At 45.8% G+C, this 21267-nt stretch overlaps 1 long non-coding RNA gene across 1 annotated transcript in view; it reads left to right on the top strand.

Annotated features, from left to right (window-relative positions):
• LOC118971532 (uncharacterized) overlaps positions 1-21267 on the top strand; it is a 235389-nt gene that overhangs the window by 159877 nt on the left and 54245 nt on the right. The window lies entirely within an intron of this gene.

The following is a 21267-nucleotide window of genomic DNA, read 5'->3' as shown; positions in this document are numbered from 1 at the left end:
CAGTTTTCTGCTTCATTCAGACCATAATGTTCACCAGGTGGCCCACTTTTCTCTTGATTTTCTGCCAAGAATGAGATGAGCTGCGGAACTTCTCAAATTAGGTTCTCAAAACTTATCTTAGTCCTGAAGGCCTGTTCCTGCACTGAATCTCTGGAGTTGTGAATTTTCAAAGTTGTAATTATACATATTTTCCATATTAAGAATTAAAGCAAAAGCTGTGTGTTTTTTTTTTAAAGATGTGGGGGGTGGAGAACTCTGAAATACCCTCTACGTCATTTATGGTTTGGCATCAGGTGAATTAACACTCCCTAAAAAAAGGTTTAGCATTTTAATGAAATGCAATCAGTTGAATGCTGTTGTAAGTTGATGTCTATTTAGAATCGAATGAACCAGGATCGGGTACAAAGCTGGAAGGAAGAGACACCTTGGAGGTGGCAAGAGAGCCAGCTTGAGACCCAGAACTGACCCTGTGCTAGGGCCCCTTTTCAGGGAAGAGAGCTGCAGGTTCTGCAGGAAGGGCAGAGGCTTATGGATGGCCACGAAGGAGAGACGGTGAGAGAGAAGTTGGGAACGAGTGAGCCTCCGAATGGGCCACCCTCCAGAGCCCTCCACGTGAAAGCCCGGCTTCCCAACTTCAGGTGGCACACGGGAATGTGGTTCTGCAGAGGGAGTCCCGGCTCTGCTCGCCATTGCTCGGTGATGCTCCCCTGATGCTTTAGGAAAAGACCGCCTACATCTCCCCTGCAGTTCAGCGCTGGGTAAGCATGGCAGCTTCCAGAATTAAAGGTCTCCCGCTGTCAGTGCCTGAAGAGCCTTTTCTAGGTCTATGTACACACGAAGTGTCGCATACATAGGGCTCCAAGGAACAAAGACTACAAGGCAGCTAACAACCGCTTTAACACAAAAGGTTTTCTTTTCCTCACAAACAGCAAGTCTAGAAGCAGGATGTCTGAGGCTGAGGCACAGGCTCAAAAATGCCAGCAGGGACCCACGATCCTTGTACCATTTTGTTCTGCCATTCTTCACATGTTGATTTCAGTCTCTTGGCCAGAACATGGGCTCCAGTCCTATAAACACCATGCTCGCATTGAAGCAGAAGAGGGTGGGAGCCAAAAACTCCTTTCTGCAGTTTCACGTGTGGAATCCTGACCCAGGAACTTCCCTCTATCTCCGTTGTCTGGAGCTGTGTTGCACGGCACCTCCTACCAGCGACAAGGCAGGCTGTGATAATGAGTATTGTTAGCTTGAAACATTGCTGGTCCAAGTGAATATGGGATTCTGCCAGTAAAAAAGAAAGGTGAATGGATATTCGAAAGTGCATGCCAGAGCTCCACACTGATGGAGAGATGGTCCCATTGCAAAATGGAGTGGTGAAGGGTAACCCCAATTCACCTGACTTCACCTCATATCCAACTATTCCTCCGGCCACAAATTCTGAGCATCTCATCTGTCTCCTTGTGGCCCCTCTCTCTGCTGCCTTCTCCAGCTTCCCCTCTCTTCATTAAAATGTTGGTGTTTCCCATGTTCTACCTTGGCCCTCTCCTCTTGCCATGATTGCACATTCCCCTCTGAAGCTGTCATACAGGTTAGCCCCCAGGAGATACAAAGTCTGGGTTGGGGGACACAGATCAGAGCTAGGAAGGTCTGGGGGTGTCTGTCACTGGGGAGACAATCCCTTCCTGTGATGAGATGCAGCTGTGAATATGTGTGGCAAGTAACCGAAATCCCAAAAATATTCCAAAATGCAAATGGGGAGATACAAACATTTGTAGTGGCAGGAGGTGTGGGGAGGACGGAGAGATGGTCCCTGGGATTTGGAGTCCAGAGAAGAGGAGAAGCAGGACATTTTCCAGACCGGCTATGCTCTTTGCCTGGGGCTTCTTGCATTTTCTTTTTTGTAGGGCTTCTATGTTTAAGGACCACTGAGTTTATCAAAGTGCATGTGATGATGGTGTTCACATTGATTAGATCTCCAGCGCTCTTCTGAGTCCTTTACTAAGTGCCTTCTGGGCATATATATCCTGCTGGATGTCTCCTGCCCCACTAGCAATCAGTGTGCCCACAAACCATTACACGCTGTCCCCACCGAACTGCCTCCCACATGCATCTGCTGCCGTATTTCCAAGCTTAGTAATGACAACCTCCGGTTGCCTGAGCCAGGAGCCACAGAGTCCTTTGACGCCTCCTTCCCTGAATTCACACCTCCATTTGGTCATCAGGTACCCCCAATTCAATGTCTACAATTGCTGCGATCTTCCTACCTTGCGCTGCCATGTACTGCTCTTGCCCCAAACTCCATCATCTTCTGTCTGCACATGGGCACTGGCTGCCCCGATGGTCAGCATCTCACCTTTATAATCCATCCTTCACACCAAGCAATGGGGCTTTCCACAGATCCCGGTAAACCACTCCACTGAGTAAACGTGTACTTCCCTGTCCCAGCCTTACCTTCCCAGTTCCTCCCTCATGTCCTCCTCCGTGTCCGCTGTGCTCAGCCCGCACTGATCCCTCACGGCTCCCAGGGCATTTCCTCAACTTCCATACCTTTGTGCCTTAAATATCCTGCCCTTTTAGTCTGGCATAGCCAAACCCCACTTTTTTTAACCCAGAAAACTGTATGCCCCCCTCAAATGTCACTCTGTCTGTCTTTCTGGTACCTTCCTTGGCCTCTAGTGAATCCAAACCGAAACAGTAGAATTGTCTCCTTTGTAGCACCGATCATATTGCATTTTAATTGGTTGCTTATCTATTTTTCTTTCCATTAGGCTATGAGTGCGCAGACAGCAGGGTTGTTATTTTATTCCTTTTACCTACCGCATTTAGCGTGGTGCCTTGTGATATTTGATAATTGTGTTGAATTGAATTGTAGATAATCTGCTTGCGGTTAATGGAGAGTCACTTGATAAAATGTTATTCATCTAGGGAGACTGCATCCCCTACATTTATAATGTGCATTAAAATCTAATGTGTTTTTTTTTTTTTTTTTTTTACTGAATGAAACTTTATATAGAAAATAATTTGGTAGTGTTTTCTCTACAATAATACTTGCAACTCTGTCAACCTCTGTGAGTTCTGACACGCTAAATATCACTAATATGAATAAATGTTAAGTACATCTGGCTCCAGGGAATCCCACTTGTAGAATTTAGCTGGAAGGTCGTAAGTAAACCTTAAACAATGGTCTCTTCAAACCCTCCATCATCCCCCTTGGATGTCTTTGCTGCACATGTACCTAAAACTGGCATACATAGCATTTGATTTTCTGGATACAGCTTGTGAAGTTTTTTAATTTTAATTGCTTGTGAATACCCATTCATGATCCTTTTCTTCAGGAGTCTTGAAAGTTTCTTTCCTAAAGATTGGTATTCATTGATCTTTCTGTTTTGCTCCCCAAATCCCTGTGTCAGGGTGGTAGTAGGAACAGGGATTGACACCCTCAACTCTGTTAAAAAAATCTATGCAATTTATTGAATTCTGTTCTTGGATGCAGTGGCACAGGCTATAAAACTAAACTGGCCCTGATGAAACAACATTAATCCAAATTAGGATGGTCAGAAAGCTTTAGCACATGTCATCTTCTGCTGTGTGGTTAAAGGTTTCACTGTCAGTAACCCTGGCGTGGCCTGAACTTCCTTTAGAAATCACAGACTAAGTTTATGCTTGATTATTCAAACTCTTATTTATTAGGATCATCTGCATGGGAGCTTTTAATAATAAAGATAATAGGATCGTTTGCTTTCTCTATTTCAGATTTAATGTGCAACTCTATAAAATTACGTGTAATTCAAACAGCTTACATAAACAGCTAAATAATATTGGGAATTACAACCGTACTTACATATTTTGGCTGTGGTGATTTTATTTCTACATTCAAAATGAGCAACATCATTTCTAAATCATGCTGTCTTCTATACGTGTGCCATTACTCTTTAATAAATACACGCCATCTAAACCTTTCTGTCATTCTTTCCTCAATCCTAATGATGGTAAACGTCAGAGTCACTTTTTGTTTCTAAAGTTTTTCTTGCATGGAAAATATACATCTTGGACCTCTTATAAGCAGCCCTTTTTTGTAAAGTAAGTTGGTATGATGTGGATAAAACACATTTAAAGAAAAACAACATCCAGTATAGATTTCGTTGAGGTGAAGGACTGCATGGACATCCAGAGAACCAGGTCCCAGTATCTGCAGCCTGTTGAAGATGAGGAGCATAGCTTTCCTAAGGAGGATGGTTGGAGGTGGGGCAGGTGAGCCTGGAAAGGGGAAAGGCCTTCACCCAACCTAAATCAAAATAAAAATCCCTCGTCCACTGGTCATGACGTGAATGAAGTCACACAATGGGCTTCTCCTCGGTGTTAGGCCAACCCCTGAGGAAATTTACAAAGAGGATGTTTTCCAATCTTTCTGTCCACAGCTCCATCCCTGTTGGAATCCTGATAGTTTCTGATTTGCTCCTGAGGTCCTTCCCGGAAACACCAAGGTGTTAAAGGTGAACTGTAAAATATTTTTTAAAAGTCAAGAGTAAAAGAAAAAGAGCCAACCATGGTGGAAAGACAAGGGGCAGGTTTCTTCTCTGGGTTACCTCTCGAGTCTGTGCTGCAGGGATGGTCACAGGTTCTGTGGCTTCTCTATGTGGTGTCCCTGCACACTCCTGGCAGGAAGCTCCTGGTGGCACTGGCATTCTTCTAGGTATTTAAATGTTAGTACAATTGCTAAGCACAGGATCTCTCCTGGGATTTCAGAAAACAGCAATTGTTTTACTTCAAGAAGTCACAAAATGGCATTCATACTGTTTGTTTTTCTGGGGGCAAATTAAGAGCAAGCTTTCCTGGTTACTTAGATGCCCCGTGTATCACCACTAAGGGCCCAGTCTTGTCCTTTGATTGAATTTTCTTTCATTGTTACTGACAATGTCAAACTTTACCCAAGCCCTGTGATCCTGGAAAATAGTGATAGTTAAGAAATGCCCGCCACCCCTGGTGTTCTGGAAAACAGCTGGCTGCAAAGGGCCATTCCTCATGTGACTTAAGGCTCACAGATGCCACCCCTTGCCGGTCTCTGTACCCAGGACAAGGCAAGACACAGACCCTCCACATGCCCATTCTTCACCTCACAAATGATTAGCTGAGTTGCATCTGCCCACTCACCAATCAGAACAAAACGTCACTATTGCCTGAAAGTTTGTGTCCCCCCAGGTTCTTAACCCCCCAAAAAAGATGGTATTAGGAGGTGGGGCCTTTGGGGTTTGGGATCAGGTGCTCATGGTGGAGCCCTCCTAACGGATTAGCACCAGTATAGAGGACTCCCCAGAGAGCTCCCTCACGCCTTCCGCTGTGAGAGCATGCAGAGAGAGAGGGCACCAGGAAGATGGTCCTCGCCAGCCCAGGCGGGCACCCTGATCTGGGCCGTCTAGCCTCCAGAAGTGTGAGGAGTGACTTTCCATTCTTTATAAGCCTTGTTATAAACTCCTCCCTATAAAGGAAGCCCCCCGTTGGCCCAGCCTTTGAAACACGTGCTGTCCTTAGAGGCAGAGCATTTTCCCTCCTGCACTAATCATGTCCCCATAATTGCAAAGGCCCCTTTCCTCCCCTTGCAATAATCCTTTGGAAAGAAGCCTCTCCTTCCTAATCCCAATGTGTTTTTTTATTTGATGACATCCTTCAAAAACAATACCTGAATCAACTTTCTGCAGCCTCCTTGGAATTCATGCCTCCTGGCGGCATGGTCCCTGACAGGGCTGCCTGTGAAAACGGTGCCTGGCAGGAAGGAGAGGTGATAGGTCTTTATGACCCACGTATGGTGTGTGCTCTCCAGCAGCAAATTCCCATCACAGTGAGAGTCCTGAAAGTCTGGGGAAATCACTTTGAGAAGATTTACCAAAGAGAGGCCAGTGGAGCAGTGAAGGCCCTCTGTGTCCAAGAGATTTAACGGTTTGGAAAAGACTCATTTAAGAGAGTAACGTGGGCCCTCAGATTTAATTTGACTCATAATCTCCCAATAAGGGAAACCCTCCGGGGACTACAAGTTGGGCCTCTCCAACCTCAGCTTTGCACACAGCACTCTCCCTACAGGACTCAAGAATGCGACGCTAATGTTAGAATGGAAAGGGGAACATGTTCTCCCTGACTGTACTAAATCCCTGGGAACTTGGCCCTTGGGGTAGATTTGATTTATTGACTTTATTATTTTCCTAAGCCAAAAGAGGTTTTCCTGAGGATCTGACCTTCATCATAATTTCAGTGCAAATGATGCACAGGTTCACCCTTTGGCATAAAAAACTTCCCCTTCATTACCTGTGGTTTGATATGCAAATGGGTTATAAATGAATGGCGGCAGCTAATGATGTAAAATCTCAGGAATTCCCGTGGATCTTGGACATGGACCCTATTTTAAGGAAAGATAATGCACAGTGTGCATACGTATGAAGTATGTCTATGCACATGTGCATGTACATTCCATGACAAACTCCCACCTCAATTGCCCGGGCTTCAACATCCCGGCCACGAAGGCTTCATTTTCTTTTGGAAAGGCTTAGTTACATTGACGGGAGTTTTACCTGGCAGTGGACAGGATCCCCTGCCAACCTTCCTCCCCACTGCCCTTTGCTCCTTTCTCCCTTGCCTACCTCCTGCACACCCACCCAGCCACCCCTAGGGACTCTCTCCCACTTTCTGGGGGATTATATACCTGTTGATGATAACGTGTTTGTACCTCAAACCCTGACCTGTCCCTCTGAGCTCTAGACTAATGCGTTCCATCTACCGCTTCCACCTCCCCACATGGACCGCTAACAGGCACCTCAGACTCCCCACGTCTAAGATGAGCCCTTGATTTCTCCTCGAATCCTGCTCCTCAGCCTGGCTGGCCATCTCACTCCCGACACCGCCATGCCTCTCGTGGACTGTGTGAATCATCCCTGACTCCTCTCCCTTGTCACCGCCACCCAGACCTGCCCCAAATCCCACGAGTTCTTCCTGCAGGATGAGTCCCAAACCAGCTCGCCTTCTCACTCCCTCACCTAAGTCCCTGCATCTAACTAGTCCTCTCGCATCATACTTGTCCACTGGAAGTGGCCAGAGTATCTTGTTTTTCTCCCCACAAACCCTTTTGATGTTAGAGTGAGTTTATAGAGTTTTAAAAAAATTGCCAAGGCCCTGCAGGTAGGTGCCATGTACCCTCTGCCCAGCTGCCCCTCCTGGTAACATCTTACACAGGGACACGGCATGTGTCCGAGCTAAGAAATTACCACGGGTGCGACATGGTCAGCTGTGTTAGAGATGGTGCTGAGATTCCCCAAGTTTTTCCACAAGTGATTTTTCTCTGTCCCAGGGTCCCATCCAGGATCCCACGTGGCACTTAGTCACCGTGTCATCTGGTCTCCAGTCTGACAGTTTCCTGGTGTTCCCTTGCCTTGCGTGAGTTTTCAGGAGGACTGGTCAGGTGTTCTGCTGAAAGACATTCAATTTGGGTTTCTCTGCTGTTTTCTCACCATCAGGCTGGGGCTTGGGGATTTGGGCCAGAACATGGCAGCGGTGAAGGACCCTGTGCATCATCATCAGGATAGGGGATGTGCACGCGCCTGTCCACCGTCATGTTACCCTGGTCACTGGGCTCAGGGGCTGTCGGCCGGGTTTCCTCTGTGAAGTTCCCTTTGTCCTTTCCGGAGTGCTTCTTTGAGAACATTCTTTAGTTCACCTCTGTCCTGTCCTAAAATCATTCCAACGGCTCCCCATCTTTCTCCCAGCGACCTGCAAGGCTGTGTATGGCTGGCCTGCTCCCGGCGGCCGCTCAAAGCCCCCGGTGAGGTCTCACCCTGGGCCGCTGTCAGCAGCACCCTCCCGCCCTCTGGCGGCCTGCGCAGTCCCCGGCATCGGCCACCGGTAAGGCCACAGTGGAGGTGCTCGGACCTCTGCGGCCCGGTGAATGGGGCCACCGGCAGTCTCTGTGCCCCGGTCTGCGTGCATGTTGGGAAAATGCCCTATTTGCTGCCCCAGTGGTGGATGCAGAAGACATGCTCTGGCTGCAAACCGCAGAAGCACAGTGGGGATCCCTTGTAACCAAGGCTTCAACCCTGTGTGCCGAAGTTTAGGATGACAATGGCTGCTTAGGACATTTATGGTATTTACCTGGCTTAAAATACCATAGTAGTGAATCAGTGAGTTAAAACTTTGAGGATTTCCTATGGCATTAAATAAGACAATCCTTTCGTCAGATAATTCTGTGCACAGGCACCTCAGAGAATCAGCTCTTAGAAGATTAAGGACCTTTTTTGGGGCACACTTAGGAGGGGCGCTTGTGATCCTGACAGGTTAGCTGGTTTTGTTCCCAAGGAGTAGGTACCTGTAATAGGATGAAGCCATAATGAGTCTCTTTCAGTATTTATTACCCAGTAGCACAAAGGGAATTCTCACTGGGGAGCAGCTATTTAAACAGGAAAATGAGTAGGGCCACTTTTTGCGAGGTTCATTTCATATGCCCATGTGAATTCCGGGGTTCATTCTTCTTTTCTCTAATTCTTTGGCTCTGGGCAGTGAATCTAGCGGCCACCCCCTCATCGGGGTGAATGCAGACAATCTGGAGGCATTTGCTCTTATGTTTCCTAGGAAGAGAGAATATTTCCCCCTTTTTTACTTTTATTTGTGAGCAGGTATTTAGAAGAGTACGCTGGTGCACAAAGCCAGTGGCTCTATCATGTGGTCCTGATGGGCTGAAGGGATAATCTAAAGACAGAAAATAAGAGAAGGCACAAGCCACAAATATAAAATGTTTTTGACCATCTTCCCCACCATTTATCTTGGGTTAATTAATATAATCATTGCAGCCAAAATGAGATCAGTACACGCACTCGCCATCAATTCAAATAAGAATTATAGGATTCTACTTTTACACATTATCCCAGTGGATATGCATAAAAATCTCTTATTAGAGGTGTCGTTCCTCCTCATGATGTTTGCAAAATACTGTAACCCAACATGCTCCTTATTTCCATTGTTCCTGCGCACTTCTGTTTTATTGTACCAACTTTGAAACTCACTATTACCGTACTCACAATTCAGGGTCATTTTAGGAAGAAGAGAGATTTTTCTTACTAACAGTGCCATTTAAATCATCCTTTTCAGATTTTTACTATATGTGGATTGTTCTGAGTTTTTAAAAATTCATACTTATGGTGTATTTTTGCCAGTGATTTTTCATCCTTTTCCCCACCCATCATAGTGTTTCACATTTACCGATGTTTACACAAGTAGCCCTTCTCCCCCGATTTAATTGCCTTGTGAGATTTCATTTTATAAATGTATCATAATCCACCCATTTACCTGTTGGTGAATTTTAGATTTTTTGTTTGCCGTAACAAACAATGCGGCAGTAAACAGCTGTGCACCTCTTTCTGGGCACATGGCAGCACTATTATTGGCATTTCTAACTAGAAGTAGAATTGCTAGGTTGTAGGTCATGCCCATCGTGACTGTTACTAGATCATTTTGTAAAATTGCCTGTGAATCTGAAGGGGTCATAGCAATTCTCCTCCCCACCAGCTGTGTGAGCATGCTCCCATTTGCTCATATTCCTGGCTTTCTCACTTTTCATGTCTTTGCCAGTCTGAAATGCGTGAAATCACATCTCGTTTGTGTATTTATCGACATATTTCCTAAGCTTGTTCTTTATCTTTGACCCTCCAGATGTCTTTCTTTGCTGGTTTTTGGTTATAGCTTAAGGAAGTGATATGCTCCGATACAGAAAGTGAGGTGAGGCTGGGCGGTTGACTTCTCGGCGTGACTTAATTTCCCTCCCAGGTCCGCACATGCCAGGGTATCATCCAGACAGGCAGCGTGCACAGAGGGGTGGGTGACGACAAGCCTCGCCCAGCAGGCTCGTAGCTCTACATGACAGTGATGCTCCCATGCCAGAGGCTCGGAGGCTGTTCCCGGCTGGATGGCTCTGTGGTGGGTGTGGGGGTCCTGAACCATCCACGTGCTGTTGGTATGGGCGTTTTTGTGACATCACAGGAAGTCATGTCACTCCCTTACTTTTTTGGTAGCCTCGGAGAGTTACCACAACTCTCTTTTCCTTCTGCTGCTCAGAAAATAAGAGACGGCAGAGGGGACAGCTTCTCTCGCCCTGCTGAGCACTGCCGGCTGAGACGGCGCCGGCCCAGTGACTTTACGCATCTCCACATGCATTTCCTGTCTCCTCGAAACCCCACATCAGACCTGGGGACCCTGGCCTTCTTCCCACTTCATGGTGCCAGTGCATTCCTACCTCAGGGCCTTTGCACTTTTAGTCCTACTGTCTGGAAGGCTGCGTTTCTTAGGTCTTATCACAGCTGGCTCTTCCCTGATCATTCGGTTCTCACGGTTCAAGTGTTGCCCCCTGAGAGAATCTGCCTGTGATGATTTGTGTATCTGTTTGCCTCTTTCTTCCTCACATCCTCCCGTTCTTCTTTCCTCACAGCACAGCTGGCCACCACCCTTTCCAGGTGCCTTTTTATGTTTTGCTCTGTCTGCTGTGTTAGAATTTAAATTCCAAGTGAACAATGAGCTGGTCTCTGTTTTAGGAGAGAATATAGAATTATTCCCACTTTATCCCACAAAACCTTGAGAATCCACCCCTGCTAGGCTGTGAGAAAGATGCTGAAGATATAAAGGAGCCCAGGATACCTCTTTTACCCTGAAGAACCTCAGTGTGGAGATGTAGCATGCTTTTGAACATTAAGTAAAACAACAGTGCCTGTCTGAGCTTAGGGGTCATGCTGCTTGCGGCTCAGTCCTTAGGGAGAAGAGTGCCTTACAAAAACACCACAATCCCTGCTGTCTGGGTTTGCAGCTAGTCCAGACATCCAAAATCAGATGGAAAAAAAATGGGGGCAAAATCACTGCAAGTAGAAAATAAAAACCCCATGGAATAGAAAATAGCAATGTGGGTGCTCAGAGAATGAGGTGGAACAAGACATTAACAGGCGTGGGCAAGGATGTGGAGGGAAGGAAGACCTTGTGCGCTGTGGGAGGGATCGTAAACTGGTGCAGCCGCCATGGAAGGAAGCATGGAAGCTCCCCAGAAGGTTAGAAAGACAACTGCCCACCCCAGGACCCAGCCATCCCACTTCTAGGCGTTTATCCAAAGAAACTGAAATCAGAATCTTGAAGAGATATTTACACTGCCCTAGTCACTGCTGCATGAGTCACAAAAAACAAGAAGTGAGCAACTTAAATATCCATCGATCAATGAATGGATGAAGATGTGGGGGTGTGTACACTGCGATGTTGTGCAGCCATAGGAAAGGAGGCAGTTCTGCCGGGCGCAACAATGTGAATGGACCTTGAGGACATTATGTTAAGTGAAATAAGCCAGAAGGAGAGAGAGACATATGGTATGATCTCACTTATATGTGGAGTCTAAAAAAAGACAAACTCAGAAAAAACAGAGTAGAGTGGCTGTTAATGGGTTATGGGGTCAGGGACATGGGGAAATACTGATGAAAGGGCACAAAATTCCAGTTATAAGATTAGCAAGTTTAGGGATCTGATGTGCAGCATGGTGATTATAAGCTAGTGTTACTGTATCATCTACTCGAATGCTGTGAAGAGAGGAGATCTTGAACATTCCATAACAAGAAAGAAATGGTAACTCTGTGACAGGTTGGAGGTGGCAGCTAACACGGTGCTAGTAATCATTTTTCAATGATAATTTATAAATGTATCACATCAGCAGCTTGTACACCTTATACACAATGTTACGTGTCTGTATGTCATAAGGCTGGAAAAAAGGTGCGCTGGAATTATAGCTAGCTTCATGACAGTGAGCAAGCTTCTGCCACCGTCATTAATTTTTTCCACATGTACATTTATTCACTTAACAAAAGTTTAATGAATGAGAATAAACCAAATGAGGCAGAGGACTAGCTGTAATTAGGGGCTTTGAGGCCAGGGCCAGGGTGAGAGCAGAGGGCAGGAATGGAGCGCATCCTCATCCCAGCAGTGAACGTCCCTCCCCACATGGTCAGACATCCTGGCTTTAGTCTCCCCATAAACAGGTGAAGACATCCAGCGGGTGTCCAGTGAGCTCAGGAACAAGATGCAGCCTATAGACAACCACAGTCTCATTGAGACGCCACTGGGAGGTCCCCCTTCCTGAGCAAGAGACTAGATTCAAAGCTAGGGAAAGCCCACATTCCTTCAAGTTAGAAATCTTTCTAACCGTACACTAGAAAAGTAGGAAATGATGCCTAGAAACATGGGCTGTGTTTTTGGACAGAAGCAGGAAATTGCATCACATTCTTAAAGTTTTTAGCAGGGAGGTGGCTAGAAGGTGGGGGCAGGCATCTTTATATGAGTATGCTGAGTGAACCTGGGTGACGGACAGTGTCACTGAAGGTCATCAGCAGTTATCAAGCTTACTGGACCATGACAAGGTACAATGCAATTTGGGACATTAATAATTATTAAATGTCATTCACCATATTGGCTATATGAAAGAGACTAATGGGGCCTTCCAGACTAATAGAGAAGGGTATTTACTTCATGAATACCGAGGGCTGAACTAAAAGGGCTGCCCTTTGGAGACAGAAGGTAAAATTACAGGGTTGAGAAGAAGCCCAGGGGCTTAGCCGTTAGGGAGATCCCACTGACTTGAACACTGCAGGGTTAACGTAAAAAATGGCTCAGCAGATGCCTGTCTGTAGTCCTCAGTCACTGGGCTAGGTCTTCAGGCACCTTAACACATTGTCTTCCTGCGCTTCTAGCTGACATCCTGCTAGAACAGTGCCTAATGTCTGTCAGGTCCCAGAAGAATGCCTCATTACGCAAAGAAGACACCATGAAAAGAGAAAAACAGATGAAGCTGTTGAAAATAGATACTCATCTAAAATGCACAGACCCCAAAGGTTGACTTCTAAAGAAGGCCTTGTGATCAAGCAGGTTCCTGAAGGAAGCGCTTTGCATAATGTGCTCCCATAGCTGTCAACATTGCTCAGAGGGCAACAAAATGCCCACCAGCCAAGTCCCCCGATCCAGTCCTGCTACCCTGTTGTGTGTGCAGAGCACTTGGCCCAAACTGGGAGAAAGCTGCTGCCCCCTGCAGTGTACAGGACGCCCTCTGGCCGTGAGTCACCTACGCAAACGCCCTAGCACTGACGTCTCCACCACCGTTGCTCTCGGAGCCAGTTTGTGTCGGATGATGCACCATGTCCCAGTCCATTCGCTCCTGTGCTCTCCTGTCAGGAAGTACGCAAGAACCAGGACCATTTCATTGCCTAGATTTGTGGGAAACAAACGTGATTACACTTTTATATGCTTACACCACAGTGCACGACTGTCATTGGGCTTGCCTGCTGCCACAGAGAAATGCATGTTCAACACCCCCACATCCTGTTCGGTGGGAGTCGGTTACTGAGCCATACATGTATGTACTGTGGATCTAGGCGACTTCTAAGGAGAAGGTCCCAGAGTGGAGAGAAGGTCTGCTTATCAGTACCGACAAGAACCTGTGCACCTGTTATCAGGAGTCTCCTCCTGACTCTGTCCACTGCATGTATCTCATCACTATGGACATGTGATCTTTGGTGCTGATTTCCTCCCAGGCTTGCAGGGGTGGAGCGAGCCGGTGGCCCTGCTGATGCACCCATGCCGTCCTCACAGTTGGGACCCATCTGCGGTGCTTCCAGCTGTCCTGCAGAGCCTCCTCACCATCTAGAAAGCACACACACTCATTCCCCCCAGGTCACCTGTTACTCACTTTCCCGACTGGATTCCTTCTTCACAGGTATGTGGCTGTGCATCTGCCATTCATGCTCATGACAGTCATTTGTGTGCACTGCTTTGGGGACTGAGTTAATAAAATGCACGTTTCTACAGGTTTCAGTAATTTGGATAAATAGCAACTTGCTATAAAATGGGGTGTTTTATTTTTAGTGTTAGTTTTTCAAAGATCTTTTCCTTGTTTGTGTCTTTTTACTTTGTCTCTCCACAACAGCCCTGTACCTGGTACTGTGATTTCCATGATAAGTGAGCAGAAAGGGCGCGAGTGTGGCCAGACTGGGTTTGATGGTGGCACTGGGTTTGATGTGCACAAACAAGGTGGCACTTCGGGCCACGTGCTCTGATTCCTCTGCTTTGCCAGGAGGATCACTGCCAAAGGGCTCTCACCTGCTCCCCATCGAGAACGCCCTGCCCATCCTGGATGGTCTGAGCTCCTCCAACCCCATCAGAGTTTGAAGCCCTATTCAAAGAGAGCAAAGGTTTTTAGTCTGCACTTCAATTTGCTTCCCTGTAACATTTAAGTACTTTCAGGAGAGTTGTATGCACCATGGTGAATGGGTTAGCTTCTGCCCTGCATGCAGTCAAGAACATTTTATAGAATCATTTCTCTTTTGCTCTGATTGTTCCAGTGTGAAATGAAACACTGAACTTTGAGAAGCTTCCATCTCTCATTACAGCTATTGAATCAACACCTTCCACGAACATAGAAACACACAAAGGAAAATTTTTAAATACACCATGTGCATCTGCTCAGCAGGGAAACCCCAGGTAGCTTAGTCTGCTCCTTGTTTGTGCACAGATGCTAGATGCATGCATCTCGCTGGCCATTTGCACACCCTGTCCCCCCAGTCTGTGCCTGCTCTTGCCTTTTCTGTGGCCCATCAGGGTGTGTCTGTCTTCCATGGCTATAAGCAGGTCCACTGGGCCCTTTCAGAAATTTGGCCCCAGACAGTTCAGGCTGTCGGGTTTTCTTCCCATGTGTAAGACATGCGGCTACTCCATTTTCTAACTGTCTTCGTGGCCACACAGAGAGTTCATGTTCGATGGATTCTCAGCCTAGCTGCCCTGGGTCTGGAAATCCAGTTTGGATGGAAGAGTGGACTTAATGATTGAAATGAAATATGCTGTTGGAGGCCTCACATGCAAGTGAAAGGCTGTAGAATATCTGATTTTTTTTTTTTGCTGAGCTGAGCAACCCAGTGTAGGTGCAGACCTGCATGCAGGTGCAGTAGTGATCGATGCCCCGCAGTAGTGATCTCGGGAGAACCTGCCCACAGTGGCTGGCTGAGAAGAGACACTGACCCACCTCAAGGCGTGACCTTCTGAGAATGCTACTGTTCCCCGCAGAGCTAGCAGCAGCTTAGTTCTCGACCCTTCCACCTTCATTTCCCACCTCTTTCTTTTGGTCTCTCTTCCTGGTAAGCAGCCACTCCTGCTTGCTCCACCTCATCTCTTTTTGCTCAGGAAAACCATCTGATAAACAAACGTGCAGATAACAGCACCTCATCTCTCCCAGGACAGCTGACACTGGGACACGCTGATGTTCAGCGGACAGTAATTTCTATCTGTAGAATTTCTGGCTTGTGGTGCTACACAGGGAGGATCAGCTTCGACGTAGGGAACCTTCGTTTCTGCCATGGAAGGTATGTAAGTCATGCTCCCTAGAGGCACTCCTGCGTTAGCAGGGCAAGTCAGTAATCAGAATGCAAGGCTTTGTGATTCAATGCCTGCCACAGCCCAGGGAAGAAATGTTTAGGATTATAAAGAAGGCTCAGCCCCTGCTCTGAACCACAAGTTGAAAAATGAGATTTGAATGTGAATAACAAGTGTGTAGCCAAGAACAAGCTGGTAAATGTCCATAGGGGGACATGTAAAGAGTCATGGTATATCACAGAAGCCTGCATGGAGGAGGTGGCATCAAAGATGGGAGTGAGGACATAGGAGAACTCTCAACACATAGAAATTGTGTCTTCCAGACACAAGAAGCAGGACAGACCTCTCTGTACAAAGATTCAAAATGCAAATTCTGTAGTAGAGCCACTAACAAGCATTTGGTGGGGGGATTGCAGGAGATTTGGGGACAACTAGGGGTAGGGAGACCCCAACTTTACAATGCCATGTAATGGAGTTGAGAATATTCATAAGTCCCCAGGTTTTGCAACTTATTGGCCTGGAGCCCTACTCAGGGGCTCCCTGCAGACTGTTAAATTCTCAGGGCTACAATATGATGATGTGAAGGGATTGTAACAAGTTCGTGTTGTTAACATGGGCACATGGAATAGCCCACTATGAATTAAATGTCCTCGGAAGTAGTAGAAGAGAGAAAAACACTTTAAAATGTTCAATACTTGTGGTCATAAAATCCACTCATTTGGAATTATTAATGTGGTCACTGGCTGGACTGCAATATACCTTCCCCCTGCCAGTGAAGATGTGTGTCATGAGCAAATTAGTTGTGTTAGCCCAGCTCAGTCTTGTCAAGCATCTTAAACTGGGGCGGCATAGCCAATATTTGCAGGAAAACATTAAGAGGATTCTTAAGGATTTTGTCTGTCCATGAGAGTAGGCGCTATTTGGCAATGGTATCTCGGTTTTGCAATTGTTTTTGTGGAGGGTGACTGCTCAGGCCAAAAGGAAAACACGTAGGCTCAGGTCTAAATTCCCTGCACGGTGTGGTGCTCGGTTGAGCATGGAGGATTTTATTGCTTATCCTTCACGTGCTCGGTGGGCTCAGGGAAAAGCCATGGGCTCAGACGTGTTTCCAGGTACCCCACGGGACTCAGGCTGTGCACACCTGCCCACGGGGCTCCAGCGGCTCACGGCGGTGGGCTTGTGCACACCATTCATCGGCTTCTGTGCTTAGGGGACAGAGGTTTCCTTCCGTGCCGCCCCATTCGCCAGGTCACAGCCTTCTCCGTCCTCCCACATGTCTAGTTTGGGTTCCCGAGGCCAGGGCGCCTCCTGTGCCTGGCCCGTGACTGCCGGCACCAGCTCCTTCCTGTCCCGCTGGGTCCCCCGAGGAGCATGGCCCACCTGCCCCACACTCCGTGCCTAGAGGGTGGCTTCTTCCTGCCACACGAGTCCCTTTTTTGACCAGGCCTCCAAATGCACTTAAGTTAGAAAGGGCTTCGTGGTACTCTCCTTGCTCCCTGGGGTTTTCTGAAGGGCTGGCGCTTATCCAAGGCCGCACGAGGAAGAGAGGACTTTGTGTGCCTTCCTCGCAGGGCCCTGGGTCCACTTGCCGTAGGTTCTTCTCTAAATTAAGATGGACAGCTGAGAACTGCAGATCTGCCTAAAGGAAGCCAGTAGGAATGATAATGAGGGAAATGCGCTACCAGTGCTGCGTTGTAGCGTTTAGCACTCCCTTAGCAGCCAACCCCTCATCTCCCTTTCCTGGGGATACTGACATTGTTTCAACTGGCCTTTGCCCCTTTCCCTTAAAAACGTATAAGATATTTGAGAGAATTTCCTTTACTTGTACTGTTTAGGACTTAGAAGGCTTATATGAACTTTAATACCGATGTATACTCCCATGAGTTGTTCATAAAATCCCTGCAAATTTAGTAGAGAAAAGTATGTATTAAAAATTATTTTCCGAATCTCTTGTTTTCCTTGGGACGTTCAGATATCTGTATGATGGATCCTTAATTCCCGTCCTCCCCACCCATTTGAAAAATTAAATAGCATCCGCCCCTTGGCATGCGAGGGAAAAGAAATCTTTAGCTGGACTCGATCCTCCATTTCTCCCTCTCTCGCCGCGCACGTCTTTTCAGAACTGGTTATGTAAGCACCGTTCTGCATCATATCACTCCTCTCTGTGCCTTTTTAAATGATGGCTTAGGTTTTGAAAAGGTCCTCAGTGGCTCATTTGTGAAGACCTGAGTGGGGGTGGCTTTCCTCCAGAACTCATTTCCTTCCCTCTGGAATGGCCTTGTAATGCGTTTGATGTGAAGGCGGTGATTTTGCCCCCTTGAGGCTCCGCCTCCTACGAAGGCATGACGCGTCCATCCCGCGGAGTGCTGTGGCCACGTCAGACCTTCCTGTGCTGCTTTCAGGCTGCTCGCTCCTGCTGCCAGCCCTGCTCACTCTCTGATCGGAGGAACTGTCAAAAACGTTTTCCCGTAGTGCTTATATTTTGCATTTGGTTTTCCACGATCTGTGTGTTCAGACGTCCACGGAGATGAAGTGGCCTTTTTGTTATGTGTTGATAAAATTTGCAGTGTGTTCCAGAGTCAAGTCACATTTGTGAAGGCTGAGACTTTCTGTAGGAAAGTGTAGGAAAAGAAGTCACAAACATTGGACCTCTGTCACCTGGATTAGGATAGCATGGAAGGCTGAGTGGAGCCACTTCCACTTAGGAAAACACTGTTTGCCGAGGAAGCCACAGCCTTTGCTGGTCCATAGACTCTACATGTACCCCCCAAAAAGAGAATGACTCCGCCAATCAAAAATGTTTACTGTAAAAGCATACTGTAGATCTACAAAGTCTCATAGGAATAGTTTTGTGCATAGGTCACAAATGTCCAGGAATAACAGGGCTGTTCAGAACAAAGAGAAGCCACTCAACTATTCAAAAGAAGATTTGTTGGGGGCCTAATGATGTGGTCAGCATGGATCCGGGAACAGCCAACTCGAATATCCATAAGGTAGAAGAGGTTCCAGCCCTGAAAATATTTTATATTTCATCATGTACGATGCTGATAATAAATAAGAACTCATAACTCAATAGTGTATGGCGTGTGCCAACAGGGTAAGGCCAGGGTGGCAGAGGGGTAAGTAGGAGAGAACTCAAGCCAGGCAGTGACGGTGGGGATGAGTGAGGACTGAGCAAGGCAAAGGGAAGGGAATGTTTCGTTTGGAATCTGCCGGAGGGACAAGACTGAGTATTCTTCAGAGAATACCACCTCTTCGTAGGCCATCACACCGTCTGAACCTCAACCCACAGGGCAAGTTGTTTTCGTGGAAACTGTGGCTTCATGGTGCTCATTGAAGCTGTCAATCAATTATGAAAATTCTTTTATAGCAAAAAAGTTATCAGGATCCTCTTCTTCTGAGTCTCCTGGCTGAAACTCCTTTTCTCCAAATATTTGGAAAAGGCTATTTTCTAAAATGTATATTCATGGAAGCCATCACTCCTTTCCGTTTTATTGTTACAGAAAGAAAGCAGATAGAGCCATACTTGGTATTTGGCAGTGGCTGTGGTCTGTGAATTTTCTGCCCAGGTTCAAGGATCCAGATTCATTTTTAAGCATGTTAGAAGCTTAGGTGAGATTTTCCCCACTCCTCCAGCGGGGAGGCTGGGGGGGAAAGAGTTGCCAACCACTCCCTGAGGCTGTGACTTTTGACCAGCTGTGGGTTTAGAGAGGCTGAAGGACACAGACATAGCCTCAACACCAGTGACTGGGCCAAGTCACCCAGTCATTCAGGAACATGATTTCCTCTAGCTAAATTTCCCCATCACCCAGCAGAAGTCCTGAAATGCCATTAATATAGCTCATCCGGATTGGTGTGGGAGTATATGTATTAGTCATTAAACTCCACAGAAACTTAAACAGCAGCATGTGGAAGAGGGGGCAGGGGGAGGTTTACTATAAGGAATTGGCTCCCATGGCTATGGAGGCTGACAAGTCCAAAGTCTGCAGGGAGGCTGGCAGGCTGCAGGTCCAGGGAAGAGCTGAGACTGCTTTGAAGTCTGGAGGTCATTTTCTGGCAGAATGCCTCCTTACTCAAGGGAGGTCAGTCTTTTCACTCTAGTCAGGACTTAAACTGATTGGATGAGGCCCACCCATATCATGGAGGGCAATCTGCTTTATTCAGAGTCCACTCAAGTAAATGTGAATCTCTTCCCAAAACACCGTCAAAGCCATCCAGAAAAATGTTTGACCAAATATCTGGGCATCATGGACCAGCTTAGCTGACATATAAAATTAACCATCACAGGGAGTTTGGGGGTTCAACCAGCCATGAAATCATTAGATGCAAGAGTGTGCCTGCCAGGAAAGGGGAGGGAGGGAGGGAAAGGAGAAAGAAGCAGGAAAGAGAAAAAAGAAACCAACCCTCCAAGTGAGCCAGAATCCAAAATTCCAAAACCTTTGAAGAAAACCATTACTAAGAATCCATTACAGTCAATAAAATCAACATTTAAAAAATCAACTTGACAAGAATGTTCTAGAACATTCTGACTGAGCATTTAAAGCTAATATATTTAAGATACTTAAGTGAATAAATGATTTCACAGCATACATTTTAAAAGGGCAAGGAAGTTATCAAGATAGGCAGAAATAAACATAAAAAATTAGTAATCATAGAAAAACTTAGGCATTATCAGTAAAAGAATAACAAGCAAACTGTTTTGGGGATGAACTCTTACCACACCTACTCAAAGAGAAATTGGCAATTAGATGTGTGACAACCTTAGAACAGAATAGCAAGAAAAAAGATTTTTAAAAAAGAAACAAAACTGTCTGAGATGTGTATAGCTGATTGAGATACTTTAATGTTAGTTTCCTAGGAGTTTCCTAAGAGGGACATTGGTGGTAAATGCATGGAGTTGAATAAAGTTATATCCAAAATTATTCAGAATTGAAAACTTCAGATAAAAAATGTTCTTTGTGAACTGAAACAGATAAATATAAGTCCATTCCCTAGCATGTAATTGCTACTTGCAAACCATTGAGAATGAAGAAAAACTCCTAAGCTACAATAGAGAAACATCAGATTGCCTACAAAGGAAGATAATTCAACTAACAGTGGACATCTCGTCTGCTGATCCCAGTTAGATGGAAAGCATTTTCTCACATACAGACTTTATATCCACAGACAGTACAACCAGTGCTTCAAGAAGTATTAAAGGATGTTCTTCATTAAGACAATAAGAAGGTAAGAGAGAAGAGAAAGGGTTCAAGAAAGAGTGTGTAACAGGAGTGGAAGAAATAGTTCCAACTAATTTAATTAAATGCTAAATGCAGAAAATACATTTTGCATTAAGCATTGAAAATAAAAACTCTGGAATCCATAACCAGTAGGAATGTAATGTTTGATGAAAAACACAATTACTGCATAATTTCAGGTTTTCTTAGAATTAACTAACTTCAGGTTTTATTTTAAAGGAATGTTTAGTATATGTAACAATGAAACTGATCACTATAAATATAAAATACAATAAATAACCAAAATTGGAGAGAAATAAAAAGTTAAAAAGTCATTTGGAGAGAAAAAAAGTAAAACAATGGCTATATAGGAAGCACAAAATAAAATGGTGGAAATGTTCCAATCTATCAGTCATTATTATCAGGGTGAATGGATTTAACTAGTGAAAATCCAGCCAAAGAAAAAATGACACAGCTAAACAAAATCAAGGAGAACACTAATTAAAAGAAAACAGTCATACTAATACTCCACAGCGTAGAATTGGATACATAAATTATTTTAGTAAAATAATATAGTGTGTAATGAATACAAAAGAGCAAGTACACTAGAAGGTTTAGCAATATGACATTGTATGCAGCTTGA

Source organism: Manis javanica, chromosome X (genome assembly GCF_040802235.1).
Source record: "Manis javanica isolate MJ-LG chromosome X, MJ_LKY, whole genome shotgun sequence".
NCBI classification, from domain to species: Eukaryota; Metazoa; Chordata; class Mammalia; order Pholidota; family Manidae; genus Manis; species Manis javanica.
The sequence above is the reverse complement of the archived record's forward strand: the minus strand, read 5'-3'. Positions and strand labels throughout refer to the sequence as shown.